Source organism: Lepisosteus oculatus, unplaced genomic scaffold (genome assembly GCF_040954835.1).
Source record: "Lepisosteus oculatus isolate fLepOcu1 unplaced genomic scaffold, fLepOcu1.hap2 HAP2_SCAFFOLD_39, whole genome shotgun sequence".
NCBI lineage: Eukaryota > Metazoa > Chordata > Actinopteri > Semionotiformes > Lepisosteidae > Lepisosteus > Lepisosteus oculatus.
The window spans coordinates 711360-731844 of record NW_027167923.1 but is presented as its reverse complement, the minus strand read 5'-3'; the positions used below and the strand labels follow the sequence as shown (position 1 = coordinate 731844).

At 48.7% G+C, this 20485-nt stretch overlaps 3 non-coding genes across 3 annotated transcripts; all 3 read right to left on the bottom strand.

Annotated features, from left to right (window-relative positions):
• Nucleotides 1–829: 829 nt before the first annotated feature.
• Nucleotides 830–912, bottom strand: trnal-cag (transfer RNA leucine (anticodon CAG)). Its single transcript has one exon. It is a non-coding gene; the product is annotated as a tRNA-Leu (tRNA).
• Nucleotides 913–9058: 8146 nt separating this feature from the next.
• trnal-cag (transfer RNA leucine (anticodon CAG)) lies at nucleotides 9059–9141 on the bottom strand. Its single transcript has one exon. It is a non-coding gene; the product is annotated as a tRNA-Leu (tRNA).
• Nucleotides 9142–13172: 4031 nt separating this feature from the next.
• trnal-cag (transfer RNA leucine (anticodon CAG)) lies at nucleotides 13173–13255 on the bottom strand. Its single transcript has one exon. It is a non-coding gene; the product is annotated as a tRNA-Leu (tRNA).
• Between the last annotated feature and the right edge of the window lie 7230 nt (nucleotides 13256–20485).

The following is a 20485-nucleotide window of genomic DNA, read 5'->3' as shown; positions in this document are numbered from 1 at the left end:
CCCTTCTCCTGTCGCTTCGGCCTGCCCAGAAAAAGGCGGAGTGCCGTTTCTCTCTTCCTGCTTCTTGTACAAACGCTAAATCGCTTGGACCTGCTGCCTTGGAAGTAATGTCTTTAACATCCACCAGTGACATTTCACAGCTGGAAGCACACAGCCACGCTTTTGGCATTGGCATGTCTTGCGCCCTACTTCCAGCCTTTGAAGACCTAATTATTCAAACTGAAAGAACCGGCTGAATGAGTGTTTGCAGTGCACCAGGAGGAGCAGGGACCATAGCATTGGAGGGGTGAGGATGGCGGAGATGGAAACGTTTTCATGCGCTCCTCTGGGAGGAATGAAAAGAAAAGACGAAACCGGAAACAGTAGTAGCCGCAAGAGGAAGTGTCTTCAAGCGCCAAGCAAGCGCTCCTCGTTAGTATAGTGGTGCGTATCCCCGCCTGTCACGTGGGAGACCAGGGATGGATTGCTTGACGGCGAGCCAGGTTGCTTTTCTCCCATCAGATTCCAACCGCTAATGCTAACGCAGTGTGTGGGAGCTTACATGCTTTTCCTTTCCCGTCTTTTTCGGACGACTATTCCAAAGGGGTAACCTGAAGGAATAGGGGCCTGAAGACACGAGGCATTCTTAAACCAGCACTGGGCTGCACGGCCTTCTGTTGTGATCAGGTTATATTCGAGTGAAAAAGCCAGAGCATCCGCTTCCATCCTATGGAGCACGAGCTAAATCGGAAGAGGCAGGGGATACACCTACGCCTATCGGCGCACGTTCCCCGCGGCAGGCTGCTTCACCCATTTGCACCCGACTGGAGACGGCACTGAGCAAGCTTTTTGTCAGGAGTGGGATTCGAACCCACGCCTCCAGGGGAGACTGCGACCTGAACGCAGCGCCTTAGACCGCTCGGCCATCCTGACGCTGGCCCCTAATTCCGGGGCGGTCTGATGAGCCACCGCGATCCCACTACGCTCCTCGAGTATCGCACTGTTATTAATACTACATTGTGACTCCAGCATTAAAATGTTTGGAAAATGTGTCGGCTTTTATAATCCAGTGTAGAGCAGCATGTGATGATTTGTGCTACAACACCAAGCGCTCAAAGTGACGTCTGCGTTTGTCGTTGAAACTTTCAACTCTTTCATCACTTATGTAGGAAATAAAAAGAGCCGTTGTGCGCCACGCGCAGAGCGGCCGTCAGCAGAGTGGCGCAGCGGAAGCGTGCTGGGCCCATAACCCAGAGGTCGATGGATCAAAACCATCCTCTGCTACGTGTGTCCTATGCATGATTCATAATCATGCCATTGGGTTAGCAAAGTGCCTTCAAATAGTCTGCATCTCCCTTTCTTTAAGTTCTGTCCTGAGTTTCTCTCTCGTGTGTGTTTGTGCAAGCTTGACACTTGCGGGACTCTTTAATCTTCACCAATACGGAGATGACCAAATGTGTCTTCGGTTGTTCTGAGGTCTTTGATAGTTTCTTCGAATGCTTCAACTGAACCTCGAAATCGAAGCAGTTATGTTTATATTGATTTCTCGCGTTAATCATTACGAACCAGGAACAGCCAGCACACTCGGTCGCATTAGTAATTATGTCACGTCTCTACTTAGCAGAGCATTCAAAGGCCCACTGGAAGTAGTAAAGCACTAAAACACTGCAAAACTGAACTCGGGAAAATCATACTGGGAGCTCTGAGCGATGTCTGCATCCAAGCCATCCAATACGGACTCTGAAACCTTGGAATATCAACACTATGATGCGCTACCTTTTACCTGGAGCAAAACGATGGAATTAGAAGAATGCTTACCGCAGGATACAACTGTGCCGCTGTTATTTGGAGCACGGTTTTCACTTGCATGAAAACTACAGCAGAACGTAGAAGGATGATCACTGAGAAGTCCACAATGCTGAGGAGATTGTAGGTCATACATTTCAATGATTACTGACATTTGCGCTGCTGGAGGTACAGTAATCAACAAAGAACAGGGTGTGCTACTCTCGAATCCGGTCAGCACATGATGAAAAGCCAGGAAGTATACCTTGTCAAATTGCCGTCAACAGGGACAAGTTAACCACCTGCGCCACCGGCGCCCGGCTAGCTCAGTCGGTAGAGCATGAGACTCTTAATCTCAGGGTCATGGGTTCGAGCCCCACGTTGGGCGGTGCCCGTCTCCTTATTAACAAAGTTTCCCGCTCATCCTTGAACCTCTTACACCTCGATGGTACCGAGCACTGCGTTTTAATGCACAGGTGTGATCAAACTGAGATGAAAAGGGCGTATCTAGCTCCTTGCCCGAGAGATAAATCAAAGGTTCCGCAGATAATCCCTTGGCTCCGGTCACCCGGACGCAGATAGGAGCTGCAGCCATCATAACTTGTATGAAAACTAAGAAGAGCTCCTGTCTATTTACAGTTTCATTTACTCTAGCGTTTCCTTAAACATTGCGTGTACGAAGGCTAAGAAATTGGAGAGCTATTCTAATACAATAACTATTAGGAATCTTTTCGCCATAACAGTTTCACTGTGATTTTGCAGGTAACACGTACGTTGGGAAAACATTTTGAACGCGATCAATAACCGCACTGGAAAAATGTGGGAAAGAAAGGGCGAAAAGCGACTCTTCAACATGTGGAAATATCTTCCTGAGCGGAGCCCTCTTCTCAAAGCTCAACACTCTGCAAGAGTCACTTCTCCCAACTTGCGCCCGCAGGTTTCCGTAGTGTGCCTGCAAAGAGCCATCCGCTTGAGACAGGCGCACCTCCCGATTTCATTGAACTAAGCTAGATGCACAATTTCTAATGCAGCCTTCATCACAATAGACAGTTCATTTCTCGAAAGCTTGTCATGTAAAAAAGGAAACAAAGAACGAAAACGTATAGCTGACAATCTTCTGAAGCTGCAGATTCAGCTTTGGGGAAATGGACATTTTATGTATGCAGATGCTTTTCAAGCGCTGGTTTTAGAACGTCGCTGTGCTTCCAGCATCCTTTTCAGCCTTCTAAACTGGCTACCGAGGTGGCGATCACTTTGTAAAGCGGTTGAGAGGCCGGAGCTGCTCAAACCGCTCTTGCCGTTTCCCATCAATCAAAAGCACTATGTTGTTTCTTTGTATGGAAAGCTTTTCAAGTCTGGCATCGACACGCACCTTTCCTGAAACGTCCAAAGGGTGAATGCTTCGCAAAGAAATCCAGTCTACCTTCAGGGGGCATGATGTTGAAATCGGAATGAGCCCTGGGTGGGCTTGAAGCAGCAGCTGTTCAGTTAACAGCTGCACAGAAACGCACCCCGCTTGCTTTGTATCATTCGCAAGTTTGTGGTTAAAGAGTAAAAAAGGCTGGAATTCTTCTGCCAGCCGGCAGGATTTCTTCTGCACTCACCCAGAAAAGCCAAGAATTGTATTTCATCTTTCGCAAGCTGTATTTTCCAGGAGGAGAATGAATACTTGCATTAAACTGAATCAAGCCGACAGAGACGCACAGCCGTTGTTTTTCTCCATGGGAAGTTTTTCGTTAAGGAAAAACACCGTTGTCATTTTCTTGCCAGCCGGCGGTATTTCTTGTGCAGCGATGAGCCCGATTTGTATTTCGTATTTCGCAAGTTGTGTGAATTTCTTGAAGTTGAAAGTGAATTCGCTCCAGAAAAGAAATGTCCAGTCGCATGAAAGCCGTGGCTGTTTGTTAAACCGCAGGACAGGACAGCTTGCGTTCTGTTTCTCATGGCGTTCGCAAAGGCGATTCCTGCCTTTAAAACTGCTGTGTCTGCGACTGAAAGTGGCGTGTGTCGCAGCTTCTAAAGTCTTGTTGACGCTCCTCGATGTTGCTTTCTCTCTGCCTAAGGAAGTTCGATTGTCGCGTCGGAAGGAGGAGACCTAATCCTTCCAGCTTTAAGCCACCCTTCAGTCTTCTGAAGGGTGTCCGAGTGCTAGCATGTCATTTGGCTTTTTTGGGGGGGAAACGGAGAGCGACATTGAAAAAGGTTACCGCCGCCGCCTCGCCCTCCGTGTTTAATGATCGCAAGCCGGCGGCGGCGGCGCTCCCTGTAGTCGTGGCCGAGCGGTTAAGGCGAAGGGCTAGAAAGCCATTGGGGACTCCCCGCGTCGGCTCGAATCCTGCCGACTACGGCGCCCTTCTCCTGTCGCTTCGGCCTGCCCAGAAAAAGGCGGAGTGCCGTTTCTCTCTTCCTGCTTCTTGTACAAACGCTAAATCGCTTGGACCTGCTGCCTTGGAAGTAATGTCTTTAACATCCACCAGTGACATTTCACAGCTGGAAGCACACAGCCACGCTTTTGGCATTGGCATGTCTTGCGCCCTACTTCCAGCCTTTGAAGACCTAATTATTCAAACTGAAAGAACCGGCTGAATGAGTGTTTGCAGTGCACCAGGAGGAGCAGGGACCATAGCATTGGAGGGGTGAGGATGGCGGAGATGGAAACGTTTTCATGCGCTCCTCTGGGAGGAATGAAAAGAAAAGACGAAACCGGAAACAGTAGTAGCCGCAAGAGGAAGTGTCTTCAAGCGCCAAGCAAGCGCTCCTCGTTAGTATAGTGGTGCGTATCCCCGCCTGTCACGTGGGAGACCAGGGATGGATTGCTTGACGGCGAGCCAGGTTGCTTTTCTCCCATCAGATTCCAACCGCTAATGCTAACGCAGTGTGTGGGAGCTTACATGCTTTTCCTTTCCCGTCTTTTTCGGACGACTATTCCAAAGGGGTAACCTGAAGGAATAGGGGCCTGAAGACACGAGGCATTCTTAAACCAGCACTGGGCTGCACGGCCTTCTGTTGTGATCAGGTTATATTCGAGTGAAAAAGCCAGAGCATCCGCTTCCATCCTATGGAGCACGAGCTAAATCGGAAGAGGCAGGGGATACACCTACGCCTATCGGCGCACGTTCCCTGCGTCAGGCTGCTTCACCCATTTGCACCCGACTGGAGACGGCACTGAGCAAGCTTTTTGTCAGGAGTGGGATTCGAACCCACGCCTCCAGGGGAGACTGCAACCTGAACGCAGCGCCTTAGACCGCTCGGCCATCCTGACGCTGGCCCCTAATCCCGGGGCGGTCTGATGAGCCACCGCGATCCCACTACGCTCCTCGAGTATCGCACTGTTATTAATACTACATTGTGACTCCAGCATTAAAATGTTTGGAAAATGTGTCGGCTTTTATAATCCAGTGTAGAGCAGCATGTGATGATTTGTGCTACAACACCAAGCGCTCAAAGTGACGTCTGCGTTTGTCGTTGAAACTTTCAACTCTTTCATCACTTATGTAGGAAATAAAAAGAGCAGTTGTGCGCCACGCGCAGAGCGGCCGTCAGCAGAGTGGCGCAGCGGAAGCGTGCTGGGCCCATAACCCAGAGGTCGATGGATCGAAACCATCCTCTGCTACGTGTGTCCTATGCATGATTCATAATCATGCCATTGGGTTAGCAAAGTGCCTTCAAATAGTCTGCATCTCCCTTTCTTTAAGTTCTGTCCTGAGTTTCTCTCTCGTGTGTGTTTGTGCAAGCTTGACACTTGCGGGACTCTTTAATCTTCACCAATACGGAGATGACCAAATGTGTCTTCGGTTGTTCTGAGGTCTTTGATAGTTTCTTCGAATGCTTCAACTGAACCTCGAAATCGAAGCAGTTATGTTTATATTGATTTCTCGCGTTAATCATTACGAACCAGGAACAGCCAGCACACTCGGTCGCATTAGTAATTATGTCACGTCTCTACTTAGCAGAGCATTCAAAGGCCCACTGGAAGTAGTAAAGCACTAAAACACTGCAAAACTGAACTCGGGAAAATCATACTGGGAGCTCTGAGCGATGTCTGCATCCAAGCCATCCAATACGGACTCTGAAACCTTGGAATATCAACACTATGATGCGCTACCTTTTACCTGGAGCAAAACGATGGAATTAGAAGAATGCTTACCGCAGGATACAACTGTGCCGCTGTTATTTGGAGCACGGTTTTCACTTGCATGAAAACTACAGCAGAACGTTGAAGGATGATCACTGAGAAGTCCACAATGCTGAGGAGATTGTAGGTCGTACATTTCAATGATTACTGACATTTGCGCTGCTGGAGGTACAGTAATCAACAAAGAACAGGGTGTGCTACTCTCGAATCCGGTCAGCACATGATGAAAAGCCAGGAAGTATACCTTGTCAAATTGCCGTCAACAGGGACAAGTTAACCACCTGCGCCACCGGCGCCCGGCTAGCTCAGTCGGTAGAGCATGAGACTCTTAATCTCAGGGTCGTGGGTTCGAGCCCCACGTTGGGCGGTGCCCGTCTCCTTATTAACAAAGTTTCCCGCTCATCCTTGAACCTCTTACACCTCGATGGTACCGAGCACTGCGTTTTAATGCACAGGTGTGATCAAACTGAGATGAAAAGGGCGTATCTAGCTCCTTGCCCGAGAGATAAATCAAAGGTTCCGCAGATAATCCCTTGGCTCCGGTCACCCGGACGCAGATAGGAGCTGCAGCCATCATAACTTGTATGAAAACTAAGAAGAGCTCCTGTCTATTTACAGTTTCATTTACTCTAGCGTTTCCTTAAACATTGCGTGTACGAAGGCTAAGAAATTGGAGAGCTATTCTAATACAATAACTATTAGGAATCTTTTCGCCATAACAGTTTCACTGTGATTTTGCAGGTAACACGTACGTTGGGAAAACATTTTGAACGCGATCAATAACCGCACTGGAAAAATGTGGGAAAGAAAGGGCGAAAAGCGACTCTTCAACATGTGGAAATATCTTCCTGAGCGGAGCCCTCTTCTCGAAGCTCAACACTCTGCAAGAGTCACTTCTCCCAACTTGCGCCCGCAGGTTTCCGTAGTGTGCCTGCAAAGAGCCATCCGCTTGAGACAGGCGCACCTCCCGATTTCATTGAACTAAGCTAGATGCACAATTTCTAATGCAGCCTTCATCACAATAGACAGTTCATTTCTCGAAAGCTTGTCATGTAAAAAAAGGAAACAAAGAACGAAAACGTATAGCTGACAATCTTCTGAAGCTGCAGATTCAGCTTTGGGGAAATGGACATTTTATGTATGCAGATGCTTTTCAAGCGCTGGTTTTAGAACGTCGCTGTGCTTCCAGCATCCTTTTCAGCCTTCTAAACTGGCTACCGAGGTGGCGATCACTTTGTAAAGCGGTTGAGAGGCCGGAGCTGCTCAAACCGCTCTTGCCGTTTCCCATCAATCAAAAGCACTATGTTGTTTCTTTGTATGGAAAGCTTTTCAAGTCTGGCATCGACACGCACCTTTCCTGAAACGTCCAAAGGGTGAATGCTTCGCAAAGAAATCCAGTCTACCTTCAGGGGGCATGATGTTGAAATCGGAATGAGCCCTGGGTGGGCTTGAAGCAGCAGCTGTTCAGTTAACAGCTGCACAGAAACGCACCCCGCTTGCTTTGTATCATTCGCAAGTTTGTGGTTAAAGAGTAAAAAAGGCTGGAATTCTTCTGCCAGCCGGCAGGATTTCTTCTGCACTCACCCAGAAAAGCCAAGAATTGTATTTCATCTTTCGCAAGCTGTATTTTCCAGGAGGAGAATGAATACTTGCATTAAACTGAATCAAGCCGACAGAGACGCACAGCCGTTGTTTTTCTCCATGGGAAGTTTTTCGTTAAGGAAAAACACCGTTGTCATTTTCTTGCCAGCCGGCGGTATTTCTTGTGCAGCGATGAGCCCGATTTGTATTTCGTATTTCGCAAGTTGTGTGAATTTCTTGAAGTTGAAAGTGAATTCGCTCCAGAAAAGAAATGTCCAGTCGCATGAAAGCCGTGGCTGTTTGTTAAACCGCAGGACAGGACAGCTTGCGTTCTGTTTCTCATGGCGTTCGCAAAGGCGATTCCTGCCTTTAAAACTGCTGTGTCTGCGACTGAAAGTGGCGTGTGTCGCAGCTTCTAAAGTCTTGTTGACGCTCCTCGATGTTGCTTTCTCTCTGCCTAAGGAAGTTCGATTGTCGCGTCGGAAGGAGGAGACCTAATCCTTCCAGCTTTAAGCCACCCTTCAGTCTTCTGAAGGGTGTCCGAGTGCTAGCATGTCATTTGGCTTTTTTGGGGGGGAAACGGAGAGCGACATTGAAAAAGGTTACCGCCGCCGCCTCGCCCTCCGTGTTAAATGATCGCAAGCCGGCGGCGGCGGCGCTCCCTGTAGTCGTGGCCGAGCGGTTAAGGCGAAGGGCTAGAAAGCCATTGGGGACTCCCCGCGTCGGCTCGAATCCTGCCGACTACGGCGCCCTTCTCCTGTCGCTTCGGCCTGCCCAGAAAAAGGCGGAGTGCCGTTTCTCTCTTCCTGCTTCTTGTACAAACGCTAAATCGCTTGGACCTGCTGCCTTGGAAGTAATGTCTTTAACATCCACCAGTGACATTTCACAGCTGGAAGCACACAGCCACGCTTTTGGCATTGGCATGTCTTGCGCCCTACTTCCAGCCTTTGAAGACCTAATTATTCAAACTGAAAGAACCGGCTGAATGAGTGTTTGCAGTGCACCAGGAGGAGCAGGGACCATAGCATTGGAGGGGTGAGGATGGCGGAGATGGAAACGTTTTCATGCGCTCCTCTGGGAGGAATGAAAAGAAAAGACGAAACCGGAAACAGTAGTAGCCGCAAGAGGAAGTGTCTTCAAGCGCCAAGCAAGCGCTCCTCGTTAGTATAGTGGTGCGTATCCCCGCCTGTCACGTGGGAGACCAGGGATGGATTGCTTGACGGCGAGCCAGGTTGCTTTTCTCCCATCAGATTCCAACCGCTAATGCTAACGCAGTGTGTGGGAGCTTACATGCTTTTCCTTTCCCGTCTTTTTCGGACGACTATTCCAAAGGGGTAACCTGAAGGAATAGGGGCCTGAAGACACGAGGCATTCTTAAACCAGCACTGGGCTGCACGGCCTTCTGTTGTGATCAGGTTATATTCGAGTGAAAAAGCCAGAGCATCCGCTTCCATCCTATGGAGCACGAGCTAAATCGGAAGAGGCAGGGGATACACCTACGCCTATCGGCGCACGTTCCCCGCGGCAGGCTGCTTCACCCATTTGCACCCGACTGGAGACGGCACTGAGCAAGCTTTTTGTCAGGAGTGGGATTCGAACCCACGCCTCCAGGGGAGACTGCGACCTGAACGCAGCGCCTTAGACCGCTCGGCCATCCTGACGCTGGCCCCTAATTCCGGGGCGGTCTGATGAGCCACCGCGATCCCACTACGCTCCTCGAGTATCGCACTGTTATTAATACTACATTGTGACTCCAGCATTAAAATGTTTGGAAAATGTGTCGGCTTTTATAATCCAGTGTAGAGCAGCATGTGATGATTTGTGCTACAACACCAAGCGCTCAAAGTGACGTCTGCGTTTGTCGTTGAAACTTTCAACTCTTTCATCACTTATGTAGGAAATAAAAAGAGCCGTTGTGCGCCACGCGCAGAGCGGCCGTCAGCAGAGTGGCGCAGCGGAAGCGTGCTGGGCCCATAACCCAGAGGTCGATGGATCAAAACCATCCTCTGCTACGTGTGTCCTATGCATGATTCATAATCATGCCATTGGGTTAGCAAAGTGCCTTCAAATAGTCTGCATCTCCCTTTCTTTAAGTTCTGTCCTGAGTTTCTCTCTCGTGTGTGTTTGTGCAAGCTTGACACTTGCGGGACTCTTTAATCTTCACCAATACGGAGATGACCAAATGTGTCTTCGGTTGTTCTGAGGTCTTTGATAGTTTCTTCGAATGCTTCAACTGAACCTCGAAATCGAAGCAGTTATGTTTATATTGATTTCTCGCGTTAATCATTACGAACCAGGAACAGCCAGCACACTCGGTCGCATTAGTAATTATGTCACGTCTCTACTTAGCAGAGCATTCAAAGGCCCACTGGAAGTAGTAAAGCACTAAAACACTGCAAAACTGAACTCGGGAAAATCATACTGGGAGCTCTGAGCGATGTCTGCATCCAAGCCATCCAATACGGACTCTGAAACCTTGGAATATCAACACTATGATGCGCTACCTTTTACCTGGAGCAAAACGATGGAATTAGAAGAATGCTTACCGCAGGATACAACTGTGCCGCTGTTATTTGGAGCACGGTTTTCACTTGCATGAAAACTACAGCAGAACGTAGAAGGATGATCACTGAGAAGTCCACAATGCTGAGGAGATTGTAGGTCATACATTTCAATGATTACTGACATTTGCGCTGCTGGAGGTACAGTAATCAACAAAGAACAGGGTGTGCTACTCTCGAATCCGGTCAGCACATGATGAAAAGCCAGGAAGTATACCTTGTCAAATTGCCGTCAACAGGGACAAGTTAACCACCTGCGCCACCGGCGCCCGGCTAGCTCAGTCGGTAGAGCATGAGACTCTTAATCTCAGGGTCATGGGTTCGAGCCCCACGTTGGGCGGTGCCCGTCTCCTTATTAACAAAGTTTCCCGCTCATCCTTGAACCTCTTACACCTCGATGGTACCGAGCACTGCGTTTTAATGCACAGGTGTGATCAAACTGAGATGAAAAGGGCGTATCTAGCTCCTTGCCCGAGAGATAAATCAAAGGTTCCGCAGATAATCCCTTGGCTCCGGTCACCCGGACGCAGATAGGAGCTGCAGCCATCATAACTTGTATGAAAACTAAGAAGAGCTCCTGTCTATTTACAGTTTCATTTACTCTAGCGTTTCCTTAAACATTGCGTGTACGAAGGCTAAGAAATTGGAGAGCTATTCTAATACAATAACTATTAGGAATCTTTTCGCCATAACAGTTTCACTGTGATTTTGCAGGTAACACGTACGTTGGGAAAACATTTTGAACGCGATCAATAACCGCACTGGAAAAATGTGGGAAAGAAAGGGCGAAAAGCGACTCTTCAACATGTGGAAATATCTTCCTGAGCGGAGCCCTCTTCTCAAAGCTCAACACTCTGCAAGAGTCACTTCTCCCAACTTGCGCCCGCAGGTTTCCGTAGTGTGCCTGCAAAGAGCCATCCGCTTGAGACAGGCGCACCTCCCGATTTCATTGAACTAAGCTAGATGCACAATTTCTAATGCAGCCTTCATCACAATAGACAGTTCATTTCTCGAAAGCTTGTCATGTAAAAAAGGAAACAAAGAACGAAAACGTATAGCTGACAATCTTCTGAAGCTGCAGATTCAGCTTTGGGGAAATGGACATTTTATGTATGCAGATGCTTTTCAAGCGCTGGTTTTAGAACGTCGCTGTGCTTCCAGCATCCTTTTCAGCCTTCTAAACTGGCTACCGAGGTGCCGATCACATTGTAAAGCGGTTGAGAGGCCGGAGCTGCTCAAACCGCTCTTGCCGTTTCCCATCAATCAAAAGCACTATGTTGTTTCTTTGTATGGAAAGCTTTTCAAGTCTGGCATCGACACGCACCTTTCCTGAAACGTCCAAAAGGTGAATGCTTCGCAAAGAAATCCAGTCTACCTTCAGGGGGCATGATGTTGAAATCGGAATGAGCCCTGGGTGGGCTTGAAGCAGCAGCTGTTCAGTTAACAGCTGCACAGAAACGCACCCCGCTTGCTTTGTATCATTCGCAAGTTTGTGGTTAAAGAGTAAAAAAGGCTGGAATTCTTCTGCCAGCCGGCAGGATTTCTTCTGCACTCACCCAGAAAAGCCAAGAATTGTATTTCATCTTTCGCAAGCTGTATTTTCCAGGAGGAGAATGAATACTTGCATTAAACTGAATCAAGCCGACAGAGACGCACAGCCGTTGTTTTTCTCCATGGGAAGTTTTTCGTTAAGGAAAAACACCGTTGTCATTTTCTTGCCAGCCGGCGGTATTTCTTGTGCAGCGATGAGCCCGATTTGTATTTCGTATTTCGCAAGTTGTGTGAATTTCTTGAAGTTGAAAGTGAATTCGCTCCAGAAAAGAAATGTCCAGTCGCATGAAAGCCGTGGCTGTTTGTTAAACCGCAGGACAGGACAGCTTGCGTTCTGTTTCTCATGGCGTTCGCAAAGGCGATTCCTGCCTTTAAAACTGCTGTGTCTGCGACTGAAAGTGGCGTGTGTCGCAGCTTCTAAAGTCTTGTTGACGCTCCTCGATGTTGCTTTCTCTCTGCCTAAGGAAGTTCGATTGTCGCGTCGGAAGGAGGAGACCTAATCCTTCCAGCTTTAAGCCACCCTTCAGTCTTCTGAAGGGTGTCCGAGTGCTAGCATGTCATTTGGCTTTTTTGGGGGGGAAACGGAGAGCGACATTGAAAAAGGTTACCGCCGCCGCCTCGCCCTCCGTGTTAAATGATCGCAAGCCGGCGGCGGCGGCGCTCCCTGTAGTCGTGGCCGAGCGGTTAAGGCGAAGGGCTAGAAAGCCATTGGGGACTCCCCGCGTCGGCTCGAATCCTGCCGACTACGGCGCCCTTCTCCTGTCGCTTCGGCCTGCCCAGAAAAAGGCGGAGTGCCGTTTCTCTCTTCCTGCTTCTTGTACAAACGCTAAATCGCTTGGACCTGCTGCCTTGGAAGTAATGTCTTTAACATCCACCAGTGACATTTCACAGCTGGAAGCACACAGCCACGCTTTTGGCATTGGCATGTCTTGCGCCCTACTTCCAGCCTTTGAAGACCTAATTATTCAAACTGAAAGAACCGGCTGAATGAGTGTTTGCAGTGCACCAGGAGGAGCAGGGACCATAGCATTGGAGGGGTGAGGATGGCGGAGATGGAAACGTTTTCATGCGCTCCTCTGGGAGGAATGAAAAGAAAAGACGAAACCGGAAACAGTAGTAGCCGCAAGAGGAAGTGTCTTCAAGCGCCAAGCAAGCGCTCCTCGTTAGTATAGTGGTGCGTATCCCCGCCTGTCACGTGGGAGACCAGGGATGGATTGCTTGACGGCGAGCCAGGTTGCTTTTCTCCCATCAGATTCCAACCGCTAATGCTAACGCAGTGTGTGGGAGCTTACATGCTTTTCCTTTCCCGTCTTTTTCGGACGACTATTCCAAAGGGGTAACCTGAAGGAATAGGGGCCTGAAGACACGAGGCATTCTTAAACCAGCACTGGGCTGCACGGCCTTCTGTTGTGATCAGGTTATATTCGAGTGAAAAAGCCAGAGCATCCGCTTCCATCCTATGGAGCACGAGCTAAATCGGAAGAGGCAGGGGATACACCTACGCCTATCGGCGCACGTTCCCCGCGGCAGGCTGCTTCACCCATTTGCACCCGACTGGAGACGGCACTGAGCAAGCTTTTTGTCAGGAGTGGGATTCGAACCCACGCCTCCAGGGGAGACTGCGACCTGAACGCAGCGCCTTAGACCGCTCGGCCATCCTGACGCTGGCCCCTAATTCCGGGGCGGTCTGATGAGCCACCGCGATCCCACTACGCTCCTCGAGTATCGCACTGTTATTAATACTACATTGTGACTCCAGCATTAAAATGTTTGGAAAATGTGTCGGCTTTTATAATCCAGTGTAGAGCAGCATGTGATGATTTGTGCTACAACACCAAGCGCTCAAAGTGACGTCTGCGTTTGTCGTTGAAACTTTCAACTCTTTCATCACTTATGTAGGAAATAAAAAGAGCCGTTGTGCGCCACGCGCAGAGCGGCCGTCAGCAGAGTGGCGCAGCGGAAGCGTGCTGGGCCCATAACCCAGAGGTCGATGGATCAAAACCATCCTCTGCTACGTGTGTCCTATGCATGATTCATAATCATGCCATTGGGTTAGCAAAGTGCCTTCAAATAGTCTGCATCTCCCTTTCTTTAAGTTCTGTCCTGAGTTTCTCTCTCGTGTGTGTTTGTGCAAGCTTGACACTTGCGGGACTCTTTAATCTTCACCAATACGGAGATGACCAAATGTGTCTTCGGTTGTTCTGAGGTCTTTGATAGTTTCTTCGAATGCTTCAACTGAACCTCGAAATCGAAGCAGTTATGTTTATATTGATTTCTCGCGTTAATCATTACGAACCAGGAACAGCCAGCACACTCGGTCGCATTAGTAATTATGTCACGTCTCTACTTAGCAGAGCATTCAAAGGCCCACTGGAAGTAGTAAAGCACTAAAACACTGCAAAACTGAACTCGGGAAAATCATACTGGGAGCTCTGAGCGATGTCTGCATCCAAGCCATCCAATACGGACTCTGAAACCTTGGAATATCAACACTATGATGCGCTACCTTTTACCTGGAGCAAAACGATGGAATTAGAAGAATGCTTACCGCAGGATACAACTGTGCCGCTGTTATTTGGAGCACGGTTTTCACTTGCATGAAAACTACAGCAGAACGTAGAAGGATGATCACTGAGAAGTCCACAATGCTGAGGAGATTGTAGGTCATACATTTCAATGATTACTGACATTTGCGCTGCTGGAGGTACAGTAATCAACAAAGAACAGGGTGTGCTACTCTCGAATCCGGTCAGCACATGATGAAAAGCCAGGAAGTATACCTTGTCAAATTGCCGTCAACAGGGACAAGTTAACCACCTGCGCCACCGGCGCCCGGCTAGCTCAGTCGGTAGAGCATGAGACTCTTAATCTCAGGGTCATGGGTTCGAGCCCCACGTTGGGCGGTGCCCGTCTCCTTATTAACAAAGTTTCCCGCTCATCCTTGAACCTCTTACACCTCGATGGTACCGAGCACTGCGTTTTAATGCACAGGTGTGATCAAACTGAGATGAAAAGGGCGTATCTAGCTCCTTGCCCGAGAGATAAATCAAAGGTTCCGCAGATAATCCCTTGGCTCCGGTCACCCGGACGCAGATAGGAGCTGCAGCCATCATAACTTGTATGAAAACTAAGAAGAGCTCCTGTCTATTTACAGTTTCATTTACTCTAGCGTTTCCTTAAACATTGCGTGTACGAAGGCTAAGAAATTGGAGAGCTATTCTAATACAATAACTATTAGGAATCTTTTCGCCATAACAGTTTCACTGTGATTTTGCAGGTAACACGTACGTTGGGAAAACATTTTGAACGCGATCAATAACCGCACTGGAAAAATGTGGGAAAGAAAGGGCGAAAAGCGACTCTTCAACATGTGGAAATATCTTCCTGAGCGGAGCCCTCTTCTCAAAGCTCAACACTCTGCAAGAGTCACTTCTCCCAACTTGCGCCCGCAGGTTTCCGTAGTGTGCCTGCAAAGAGCCATCCGCTTGAGACAGGCGCACCTCCCGATTTCATTGAACTAAGCTAGATGCACAATTTCTAATGCAGCCTTCATCACAATAGACAGTTCATTTCTCGAAAGCTTGTCATGTAAAAAAGGAAACAAAGAACGAAAACGTATAGCTGACAATCTTCTGAAGCTGCAGATTCAGCTTTGGGGAAATGGACATTTTATGTATGCAGATGCTTTTCAAGCGCTGGTTTTAGAACGTCGCTGTGCTTCCAGCATCCTTTTCAGCCTTCTAAACTGGCTACCGAGGTGGCGATCACTTTGTAAAGCGGTTGAGAGGCCGGAGCTGCTCAAACCGCTCTTGCCGTTTCCCATCAATCAAAAGCACTATGTTGTTTCTTTGTATGGAAAGCTTTTCAAGTCTGGCATCGACACGCACCTTTCCTGAAACGTCCAAAGGGTGAATGCTTCGCAAAGAAATCCAGTCTACCTTCAGGGGGCATGATGTTGAAATCGGAATGAGCCCTGGGTGGGCTTGAAGCAGCAGCTGTTCAGTTAACAGCTGCACAGAAACGCACCCCGCTTGCTTTGTATCATTCGCAAGTTTGTGGTTAAAGAGTAAAAAAGGCTGGAATTCTTCTGCCAGCCGGCAGGATTTCTTCTGCACTCACCCAGAAAAGCCAAGAATTGTATTTCATCTTTCGCAAGCTGTATTTTCCAGGAGGAGAATGAATACTTGCATTAAACTGAATCAAGCCGACAGAGACGCACAGCCGTTGTTTTTCTCCATGGGAAGTTTTTCGTTAAGGAAAAACACCGTTGTCATTTTCTTGCCAGCCGGCGGTATTTCTTGTGCAGCGATGAGCCCGATTTGTATTTCGTATTTCGCAAGTTGTGTGAATTTCTTGAAGTTGAAAGTGAATTCGCTCCAGAAAAGAAATGTCCAGTCGCATGAAAGCCGTGGCTGTTTGTTAAACCGCAGGACAGGACAGCTTGCGTTCTGTTTCTCATGGCGTTCGCAAAGGCGATTCCTGCCTTTAAAACTGCTGTGTCTGCGACTGAAAGTGGCGTGTGTCGCAGCTTCTAAAGTCTTGTTGACGCTCCTCGATGTTGCTTTCTCTCTGCCTAAGGAAGTTCGATTGTCGCGTCGGAAGGAGGAGACCTAATCCTTCCAGCTTTAAGCCACCCTTCAGTCTTCTGAAGGGTGTCCGAGTGCTAGCATGTCATTTGGCTTTTTTGGGGGGGAAACGGAGAGCGACATTGAAAAAGGTTACCGCCGCCGCCTCGCCCTCCGTGTTTAATGATCGCAAGCCGGCGGCGGCGGCGCTCCCTGTAGTCGTGGCCGAGCGGTTAAGGCGAAGGGCTAGAAAGCCATTGGGGACTCCCCGCGTCGGCTCGAATCCTGCCGACTACGGCGCCCTTCTCCTGTCGCTTCGGCCTGCCCAGAAAAAGGCGGAGTGCCGTTTCTCTCTTCCTGCTTCTTGTACAAACGCTAAATCGCTTGGACCTGCTGCCTTGGAAGTAATGTCTTTAACATCCACCAGTGACATTTCACAGCTGGAAGCACACAGCCACGCTTTTGGCATTGGCATGTCTTGCGCCCTACTTCCAGCCTTTGAAGACCTAATTATTCAAACTGAAAGAACCGGCTGAATGAGTGTTTGCAGTGCACCAGGAGGAGCAGGGACCATAGCATTGGAGGGGTGAGGATGGCGGAGATGGAAACGTTTTCATGCGCTCCTCTGGGAGGAATGAAAAGAAAAGACGAAACCGGAAACAGTAGTAGCCGCAAGAGGAAGTGTCTTCAAGCGCCAAGCAAGCGCTCCTCGTTAGTATAGTGGTGCGTATCCCCGCCTGTCACGTGGGAGACCAGGGATGGATTGCTTGACGGCGAGCCAGGTTGCTTTTCTCCCATCAGATTCCAACCGCTAATGCTAACGCAGTGTGTGGGAGCTTACATGCTTTTCCTTTCCCGTCTTTTTCGGACGACTATTCCAAAGGGGTAACCTGAAGGAATAGGGGCCTGAAGACACGAGGCATTCTTAAACCAGCACTGGGCTGCACGGCCTTCTGTTGTGATCAGGTTATATTCGAGTGAAAAAGCCAGAGCATCCGCTTCCATCCTATGGAGCACGAGCTAAATCGGAAGAGGCAGGGGATACACCTACGCCTATCGGCGCACGTTCCCTGCGTCAGGCTGCTTCACCCATTTGCACCCGACTGGAGACGGCACTGAGCAAGCTTTTTGTCAGGAGTGGGATTCGAACCCACGCCTCCAGGGGAGACTGCAACCTGAACGCAGCGCCTTAGACCGCTCGGCCATCCTGACGCTGGCCCCTAATCCCGGGGCGGTCTGATGAGCCACCGCGATCCCACTACGCTCCTCGAGTATCGCACTGTTATTAATACTACATTGTGACTCCAGCATTAAAATGTTTGGAAAATGTGTCGGCTTTTATAATCCAGTGTAGAGCAGCATGTGATGATTTGTGCTACAACACCAAGCGCTCAAAGTGACGTCTGCGTTTGTCGTTGAAACTTTCAACTCTTTCATCACTTATGTAGGAAATAAAAAGAGCAGTTGTGCGCCACGCGCAGAGCGGCCGTCAGCAGAGTGGCGCAGCGGAAGCGTGCTGGGCCCATAACCCAGAGGTCGATGGATCGAAACCATCCTCTGCTACGTGTGTCCTATGCATGATTCATAATCATGCCATTGGGTTAGCAAAGTGCCTTCAAATAGTCTGCATCTCCCTTTCTTTAAGTTCTGTCCTGAGTTTCTCTCTCGTGTGTGTTTGTGCAAGCTTGACACTTGCGGGACTCTTTAATCTTCACCAATACGGAGATGACCAAATGTGTCTTCGGTTGTTCTGAGGTCTTTGATAGTTTCTTCGAATGCTTCAACTGAACCTCGAAATCGAAGCAGTTATGTTTATATTGATTTCTCGCGTTAATCATTACGAACCAGGAACAGCCAGCACACTCGGTCGCATTAGTAATTATGTCACGTCTCTACTTAGCAGAGCATTCAAAGGCCCACTGGAAGTAGTAAAGCACTAAAACACTGCAAAACTGAACTCGGGAAAATCATACTGGGAGCTCTGAGCGATGTCTGCATCCAAGCCATCCAATACGGACTCTGAAACCTTGGAATATCAACACTATGATGCGCTACCTTTTACCTGGAGCAAAACGATGGAATTAGAAGAATGCTTACCGCAGGATACAACTGTGCCGCTGTTATTTGGAGCACGGTTTTCACTTGCATGAAAACTACAGCAGAACGTTGAAGGATGATCACTGAGAAGTCCACAATGCTGAGGAGATTGTAGGTCGTACATTTCAATGATTACTGACATTTGCGCTGCTGGAGGTACAGTAATCAACAAAGAACAGGGTGTGCTACTCTCGAATCCGGTCAGCACATGATGAAAAGCCAGGAAGTATACCTTGTCAAATTGCCGTCAACAGGGACAAGTTAACCACCTGCGCCACCGGCGCCCGGCTAGCTCAGTCGGTAGAGCATGAGACTCTTAATCTCAGGGTCGTGGGTTCGAGCCCCACGTTGGGCGGTGCCCGTCTCCTTATTAACAAAGTTTCCCGCTCATCCTTGAACCTCTTACACCTCGATGGTACCGAGCACTGCGTTTTAATGCACAGGTGTGATCAAACTGAGATGAAAAGGGCGTATCTAGCTCCTTGCCCGAGAGATAAATCAAAGGTTCCGCAGATAATCCCTTGGCTCCGGTCACCCGGACGCAGATAGGAGCTGCAGCCATCATAACTTGTATGAAAACTAAGAAGAGCTCCTGTCTATTTACAGTTTCATTTACTCTAGCGTTTCCTTAAACATTGCGTGTACGAAGGCTAAGAAATTGGAGAGCTATTCTAATACAATAACTATTAGGAATCTTTTCGCCATAACAGTTTCACTGTGATTTTGCAGGTAACACGTACGTTGGGAAAACATTTTGAACGCGATCAATAACCGCACTGGAAAAATGTGGGAAAGAAAGGGCGAAAAGCGACTCTTCAACATGTGGAAATATCTTCCTGAGCGGAGCCCTCTTCTCGAAGCTCAACACTCTGCAAGAGTCACTTCTCCCAACTTGCGCCCGCAGGTTTCCGTAGTGTGCCTGCAAAGAGCCATCCGCTTGAGACAGGCGCACCTCCCGATTTCATTGAACTAAGCTAGATGCACAATTTCTAATGCAGCCTTCATCACAATAGACAGTTCATTTCTCGAAAGCTTGTCATGTAAAAAAAGGAAACAAAGAACGAAAACGTATAGCTGACAATCTTCTGAAGCTGCAGATTCAGCTTTGGGGAAATGGACATTTTATGTATGCAGATGCTTTTCAAGCGCTGGTTTTAGAACGTCGCTGTGCTTCCAGCATCCTTTTCAGCCTTCTAAACTGGCTACCGAGGTGGCGATCACTTTGTAAAGCGGTTGAGAGGCCGGAGCTGCTCAAACCGCTCTTGCCGTTTCCCATCAATCAAAAGCACTATGTTGTTTCTTTGTATGGAAAGCTTTTCAAGTCTGGCATCGACACGCACCTTTCCTGAAACGTCCAAAGGGTGAATGCTTCGCAAAGAAATCCAGTCTACCTTCAGGGGGCATGATGTTGAAATCGGAATGAGCCCTGGGTGGGCTTGAAGCAGCAGCTGTTCAGTTAACAGCTGCACAGAAACGCACCCCGCTTGCTTTGTATCATTCGCAAGTTTGTGGTTAAAGAGTAAAAAAGGCTGGAATTCTTCTGCCAGCCGGCAGGATTTCTTCTGCACTCACCCAGAAAAGCCAAGAATTGTATTTCATCTTTCGCAAGCTGTATTTTCCAGGAGGAGAATGAATACTTGCATTAAACTGAATCAAGCCGACAGAGACGCACAGCCGTTGTTTTTCTCCATGGGAAGTTTTTCGTTAAGGAAAAACACCGTTGTCATTTTCTTGCCAGCCGGCGGTATTTCTTGTGCAGCGATGAGCCCGATTTGTATTTCGTATTTCGCAAGTTGTGTGAATTTCTTGAAGTTGAAAGTGAATTCGCTCCAGAAAAGAAATGTCCAGTCGCATGAAAGCCGTGGCTGTTTGTTAAACCGCAGGACAGGACAGCTTGCGTTCTGTTTCTCATGGCGTTCGCAAAGGCGATTCCTGCCTTTAAAACTGCTGTGTCTGCGACTGAAAGTGGCGTGTGTCGCAGCTTCTAAAGTCTTGTTGACGCTCCTCGATGTTGCTTTCTCTCTGCCTAAGGAAGTTCGATTGTCGCGTCGGAAGGAGGAGACCTAATCCTTCCAGCTTTAAGCCACCCTTCAGTCTTCTGAAGGGTGTCCGAGTGCTAGCATGTCATTTGGCTTTTTTGGGGGGGAAACGGAGAGCGACATTGAAAAAGGTTACCGCCGCCGCCTCGCCCTCCGTGTTTAATGATCGCAAGCCGGCGGCGGCGGCGCTCC